This window comes from Sphaerodactylus townsendi, linkage group LG06 (genome assembly GCF_021028975.2).
Source record: "Sphaerodactylus townsendi isolate TG3544 linkage group LG06, MPM_Stown_v2.3, whole genome shotgun sequence".
NCBI lineage: Eukaryota > Metazoa > Chordata > Lepidosauria > Squamata > Sphaerodactylidae > Sphaerodactylus > Sphaerodactylus townsendi.
The window spans coordinates 21,995,724-22,003,426 of NC_059430.1; positions in this window are offsets into that span (position 1 = coordinate 21,995,724).

Sequence of the window (7,703 nt, forward strand, 5' to 3'; positions counted from 1 at the left end):
GTTACACCCCTGCTTGTGAGGAAGGTGGGGTTGAGGGATTTCTGAGAGAACTGTGACTAGCCCAAGATCACCCAGCAGGCGTCTTGTGGAGGAGTAAGGAAAACAAACCCAGTTCATCGGATTAGAGTCCACTGCTCATGTGGAGGAGTGGGGAGTCAAACCTGATTCTCCATATTAGAGTCTGCCACTCTTAACCACTACACCACATTGGCTCTTGTCATATGGATTGAGAGCTAAGCAAGGCCGACCCTGGCTAGTACTTGGATGGGAGACCAACCAGGAAGTCCAGGGTTGCTACTCGGAGGGAGACAATAACGAACCACCTCTGAATGTCTCTTGATCTGAAAACCCTATGGAGTCACCATAAATCAGCTGTGGCTTGATGGCACTTTCCACTACTCCTGGGAGGGAAGTCAAAAGGATATAGACTGATTCCATCAAATCTCAGAAGCTAAGCAGGGTTCACCCCAGTTAGTACTTGGACGGGAAACCTTCAGGGGAATCCAGGATTGCTATACAGAGGCAGGTAAGGGCAAATTACCTCAATTTGTCTCTTGCCTGGAGTGCTCTTTGGATGGGGTTGCCATAAGTTGGTTACATCTCAGCGGCATGTTCTTCTACTGTTCCTTGGGAGGGCCCCCATATGTCAAGGAAATAACAGTATTATGGACTCCACTTAGCCACAGCTACAGTACACCTCCCTGGTGGTGGTGGTGGTGGTGGTGGTGGTGGTGAAGAAGAAGAAGAAGAAGAAGAAGAAGAAGAAGAAGAAGAAGAAGAAGAAGAAGAAGAAGAAGAAGAAGAAGAAGAAGAAGAAGAAGAAGAAGAAGAAGAAGAAGAAGAAGAAGAAGAGGAGGAGGAGGAGAAGGAGGAGGAGGAGGAGGAGGAGGAGGAGTCTGGCAGGGGCTGATGGGAATTGTAGTCCATGAACATCTGGAGAGCTGCAGGTTGCAGACTCCTGTGCTAGACCATGTGGGTGGGGGAAGGATGCAAGGGTTGGCAGCAGAGGAGGAGAACACAAGCAGGTGGTCAGGGAAGCATGATTGGGGGTGGCAAGGAAACCCCACTGCTCATCTCAAGCCTTGATAAACCTCATGCCTTGAGGTCAGGGCCGGAGGGAGGGCTAACGGCACCCAGGGTATGCCTACACCCTGTGTCCCTGCCACGCCCATGCCCTGGAACGCCCATGCAATGCCCACACACCAGCTCGCGCCTGGGGCGTCATGACCCCCCTGTCCCGTAGGTGCTACACCACTGCTTGAAACTGCCAGCTCTGTGTTGGAAAATACCTGAAGATTTTGGGGGTGGAGCCTGAGGAAGTGTTGGTGTAAAAGTATAGAATAGTTAGCAGAGTAAATAATCACAGACGCTGCTGGTTGGCTTAATTAAACTTGACTAAGAAAATAAGTGGTAGAAAAACAATAAAACATCCTCTCTAAGCTGAGGTACGTTCTACGTCTACATTGCGAGAAAGTGTAACTCACACACTGGCTGAGAACAAAGGAAGTTTAGAACTTCCACCCAAAGTACCTGTGTGCTCAGAAACATATCTACCGGCCACTTCATTAATTCAGATACCTAGTTACTCGAGGCCTTATCGACTATGCTAATCTAGCTAATGTTTACTTGCAAACAGCATCATTAACTTGCATGGCTGAAGAGCTGACACTTGCTACACCTACAGGAAGGCAGGATTTGTGGGGGAGGGGAAGGAATTCAGTGGGGTATAATACCGTAGAGTGGCCATTTCCTCCAGGGGAAGTTATCTCGGTCACCTCTAGATCAGTTGTAATAGCCGGAGACCTCCAGCCCCCACCTACTTGAAAACTCAATGGAGTTGCCATAAGTTGACTGTGGCTTGAAAACACTTTCCACCACCAAAGTGCTCTTTTACAAAAAGGCGCTATAAATGGCCTCTTCTACTTAGACTAATTCAACAGCTTTTAAAGTACATGGGGAAAATAATTGCACGAGGACAGAAATGCTGGGCTGGATTCACCTGATATGTGATTTCTGGACAAAATGGTGCTTTGAACATTTTGAGCCTTCTGGAGCGCCTCTCTGCCACGCATTACTGAAAGGAGCAATTGCCTGGTAATTGCTGCTATTAGGGCAGATAGGGGCTGGTCCTAGCCTCTCCAGCAATTTCTGGAGACCTTTCACTTGACAGGTGAACAGGTTTAAGTCTCTTTTTGTGTGTGACAGTTTTACTTATTTTACACATAAAGACAACATGTACAGAGAAAGAAAAAGAAGTTGTCCAAAACTGGTGTGTCCCCCCCCCCCCCATAATAATAATAAAAGAAACACACACATATTCCTACACATATATATGGTGACCTCCAGGTATCTCACTATGAATCCGAACGTGAATCCAGTTCCGCACTTATGGTTAATATCTGCATTATTTCACTTTTAATTCTTCTTATAAAACTACTTTAGTCCTTTAGGACCTTTCACTCGACAGTAGGACTAAAGGACTACTTTAGGAGCAGCAGTAAAGGACTACTTTAGGAACAGCAGTGGCGTAGTGGTTAAGAGCCAGTGTACTCTAATCTGGAGGAACTGGGTTTGATTCCCCGCTCTACCACTTGATCTGTGGAGGCTTATCTGGAGAATTCATATTAGCCTGTGCACTCCAACACAAGCCAACTGGGTGACCTTGGGCTAGTCACAGCTCTATGGAGCTCTCTCAGCCCCACCTACCTCACAGGGTGTTTGTTGTGAGGCGGGAAGGGCAAGGAGATTGTAAGCCCCTTTGAGTCTCCTGCAGAAGAGAAAGGGGGGATATAAATCCAACTCTTCTTCTTCAATATGCTGCATTCATTTCAGTCTTGACTCCTGCCATCATTTCTCCATTTGTTTATGTTTTCAATAAGTAGGCCACAAAGGATTTCCAATCTTTAAGGAAATTGTCCATGTTGTCTCTTATTAACGCTGTCAGTCTTGCCATCTGTGCATATTCTGTGAATTTCAAAATCCATTTTTGTTTTGTTGGAATTTGATTGTCCCTCCATTTGTATGCATATTGAATCCTTGCTGCAGTTGTCATAAAAAGTGTTCTGTATTGATCAGGAATACCCTCCCCCATCAACCCCAACAAAAATGCCTCAGGTTTTTTTTCCCAATTTTTTTTCATAATCTTTTGCATTTCTTTTAAAACTATATCCCAAAACAATTTTGTGAGTCTTTTTTTTTTGACCCAGTAGCTCTGATACAACCCAGGATCAGAAATGTGTGTGCTGTTTGGCTTTTAAAAGCTGCCTTTCCGTTTCTTCACCCCTCTGTTCGCTAGCTTTTTACTTTCACTTTTTTCTGGATGTTCTCTTTTTTTGGTTTTATGTATTTATTTTTTATTCCCTTTTCTGTGTTCTTTTTTCTACTTTCTGTTGTTATGTTTGGTAAAAAAATGTTTTTTTCATTGGTGGGATTCAAATAATTTATTTACAAGCACCATTTTAACAACCTGGTCTGCTGAAATGGTGCGAACCTGCTGAATCCCACCACTGTTTTTTTAAAAAAAATAAATAAACATCTGATATGCAGTTGGATGTTTACCGGTGAAGGACTGATCTATAGCAGCTTTGCGGTTGGATCCCATGGATCTAGAAACACCCAAAAGCTTGCTCCGATACTGTGCTAGGAAAACAAGCACTACTGTTACCAGACTAGATCTGCAACATCTAACCCTCTGGGTTACTTCCTTTTTCGAAGTTTTAATGACATTACGTTCACGCTGGCTGGTGCGCCACCAATTCTTGAGCCCCAAGCGTGCCCTGAAGAGTTCCAAATAATAGATGATTGCATTGATATGAGCTGAGGATTGCCGAGTGCCACCCCAATCCCTTTCCTCCCACCAGATAGACTCCACAACACCAGGGAACCCCAAGCCACCTGAACGGTAAAGGACAGGTGGCAAGATGAATGCATTCTACATTACCATATATATGAGATTTCTTAACAGGGAGACATGGCGGCCTTCCCCTCCCTTCTCGTTTTTTCAATCATTTGAAATAATTGCAGATGATGCAGCTTTTTGTAGCCGTCATGTATTTTCATTTAGGAATCAATGGCTCTCTTGTGGTTCTGACACGGTCGGACAGAATCTGAAGTTAATAAGGAAAACGCCAGTAGCACAAGAGGGCCCATAATGAGAAATTGGTTCAGGGAATGAGGAACTGTCTGCATGACATTAAGTCTGAAACAAAGGAACTGGGTTTCATTTTGATTTGATCTGAAGAACTGATAACCCCCTTGCTCCTCTCGTTCGATATTTTTAAAGGGGACCAACTTTTTAATTTTTGGTATTTTTAAAAGATCACTCTCAGCTAAGATTGCCAGAGGGTCCCCCCGGTTTAGTGCTCCCCAGAGAATCCCCCTAGTTTAGTGCCCCCTCCCCAGAACTTAACAGCAGCAAACGTAGGCCAAGGCCTCTGGCATCCTCAATGGGATGTCAGTTCTGGAGTGAGCCGTGATGTCATCACTGGGATGTCATTTCTGGGGTGAGCAGTGATGTCATCACTGGCTGTTATGTGTTTTCCAGGCTGTGTGGCTGTGGTCTGGTAGTTGTTGCTCCTAAAATTTCACCTGCAGCTATGGCTGGCATCCTCAGAGGCATGCTATGGTAAGATGTGCTTCTCTCCATGGCACAAACACATCTTACCGTAACATGCCCCTGAAGATACCAGTCATAGTTACAGATGAAATTATAGGAGCAAGTAAGTAAGTAAGTAAGTAAAGTAAGTAAGTAAGTAAGTAAGTAAGTAAGTAAATAAAGAAGAAGAAGAAGAAGAAGAAGAAGAAGAAGAAGAAGAAGAAGAAGAAGAAGAAGAAGAAGAAGAAGAAGAAGAAGAAGAAGAAGAAAAAGAAGAGGAGGAGGAGGAGGAGGAGGAGGAGTTTGGATTTATATCCTCCCTTTGTCTCCTGTAGAAGACTCAAAGGGGCTTACAATCTCCTTGCCCTTCCCCCCTCACAACAAACACCCTGTGAGGTAGGTGGGGCTGAGAGAGCTCCAAGAAGCTGTGACTAAGGTCACCCAGCTGGCGTGTGTGGGAGTGTACAGGCTAATCTGAATTCCCCAGACAAGCCTCCACAGCTCAGGCGTCAGAGCTGGGAATCAAACCCGGTTCCTCCAGATTAGATACACGAGCTCTTAACCTCCTACGCCACTGCTGCTCCTTAAAATGCCTTTTAAATTGTGAACAAACAGCGAGCTGTAAGTATGCCTGGCTTGAGAGAAAACACAAATTACAAGTAGGGCACATTTCATTTTCCAATCATGTTTTCTTTGCAAGGGACGCAAGGTCACTATTGGTGGAATGGGCTGGAATTGTTCATCCTCTCATCCTATCAATCCTGACAGTTCTTGGGTGAGTTAATAAGAATCTCAGTGCAATCCGTTTGTTTGTATGTTCCCAGTCGGCGCACACACAACCCTGCCAAGGACCAAAACAAATTTCACCAGGCTCTTATTCTCTTCCCACATGGACTGTGCAAACCAAAATACAAGGCAAAACTAATGCAAGTGGCAAAACTTAATCCCAAAGATGATTTGATCTTAACCTCAAAAGAAAACTTAATCTCAGATTCCCTCAGATGAATGTGGGTTTATCCATGAATCTGATATAAAAATGGATGCTACGAGACAGCAAGAAATCAACTTGGTAAGAACCATTCATTCCGAATATGCACCAAATAAACATAAACAAAACATAGTACTGTGGAAACTTCTGCACAAAGATGTGTGGGTGAAAAAAACGAGTGATGGCCAGAGTCCCACCAGGTGTAAAAAAAAGTAATCAAATTCCAGAAATGAACTAAGAGACCAACACACAGCGTCCACAGCCACAGCAAATGCTCTGGGATTCAGAAGAGAGAGGCGCGCACGGTTTCACAACCGTTCAGTTCAAAAGACAGTACCATTCCCTCTGGTTAGAAACTCCACCTGTGGAGCTGTTGGAAGTTCTACATTTGGGTTATAGAAATGCTTCTGTTAAGAAACATTTGTTTTTTTTTCTGGAGTAAAAAAACCTAGCCTTTTGAAAGGAAAAAAAACAGGTATTACATTGCGAGGTACCTAGCAACAATTGCTGTTTCTTTTGCACCGACCTTTTGAGTCTATCGTGGCAACTGGGAGGACAAACTGGGAAGACACTGGAGGGGAATGTAACCAAGAGGAACCCCTTTACATGGGGTTCAGTGGGCCTTACTCTCAGGTAAGCATGCATAGAACTGCGATCGGCAACTGGGGGTACAATTCTATGCATGCTTACCGGTGCATTCCTTCCAAATGTCCATAGATATTAATAGCATACAACCCCCTCCCAAATTCAAATATGCTCAAAATATGGGTTGTGTAGGATTTAGGCTTGCTTGATTTGGCTCACTCTATATCACTGATTTTTAAACAAGGTATGAGCTGGCTGGTCCAATCCCTCTCCCTCTCCCCCTCCTCTCTCCCCCCCTCTCCCCCTCGATCGATCGATCGATCGATAGATATAAACTGGCAGCCTAATATACTACATATTCAAAAATGTGTGCACCATTCATTCTGTGATGTTTTGGTGGATCCTAATAAAAAAGGTTAATACATCTTTTGTTTGTCGGATGTATCTGTGTAGTTTTTGCAATTTTGGCTTCGGAAGGTTTTTATAAAGGACCTGTTTTCATAATATCTTGGCACGGCAAACATGAAATATATTCATTGTATCTCCAACAAACACACCCCATGTCCCCTCATTCTATGTCGCCTCTGCAAAAAACTTAGCATAACAAATCCTCTCTGCCTGACCCATTTTGAACCTCTCTGTTCTTATTCATAATTTATCTCTTCGAAACCGTGCTCGTAACTTATAAATTTATAACATCTTGTGAGAAAAGTGTATTTGTCTAAGCCATCCAGGCCAAATTTTTGTACTGGCACATTTGATCACTTAATAGCAGCGCTGTTTTGTTACTAGTATATTTTCCCCCAAAAATCCAGCAGACTAAAAGTTCAGGCTGAAGATACTGGGTTTTAGGATATGGGTTGGGGTGCCATGAAGTCAAATTTATTCCTGAAATATCTCCAATTTTATTATATGTATTTTATCATTGTCAAGAGGGGGGAGAGTGGTCTAGAAATTAGACAGACAGACAGGCAGGCAGGCAGGCAGGCAGAGAGAGAGAGAGAGAGAGAGAGAGAGAGAGAGAGAGAGAGAGAGAGGTAGGTAGGTAGGTAGGTAGGTAGGTAGGTAGGTAGGTAGGTAGGTAGGTAGGTAGGTAGATGATGGAGGGAAGAGGGATAGAGGGATAGAGAGATAGAGGGATAGAGAGAGGGGGGGAAGAGGGATAGAGAGATAGAGGGAGAGAGGGAGGGAGGGAGAGAGAGAGAAAGAGAGAAAGAGAGAGAGATCTTAATTCCACTCACTGAACAATAAGGCTTACACGGAAATTTGGACAAATCTTTGATTCTCAACTTCAGTGCATGTTCTGTCAATAGGGTTGGTGTGCTGTTAATGTTTGTAGGGCCCAGTGAATGCAAGGAAAACTGAGAAGGGTGAGTGTGCTGACTAATGCTGCCAACTTCCAGGTTGGGTCTAAAGATCTCCTGGAATTAAAACTGATCTCCAGATGACAGAGATCAGTTCAGTGTATTGTCAAAGGCTTTCTTGGCCCCATTCAGCTGGCTGTTGTGGGTTTTCCAGGCTATGTGGCAGTGGTCT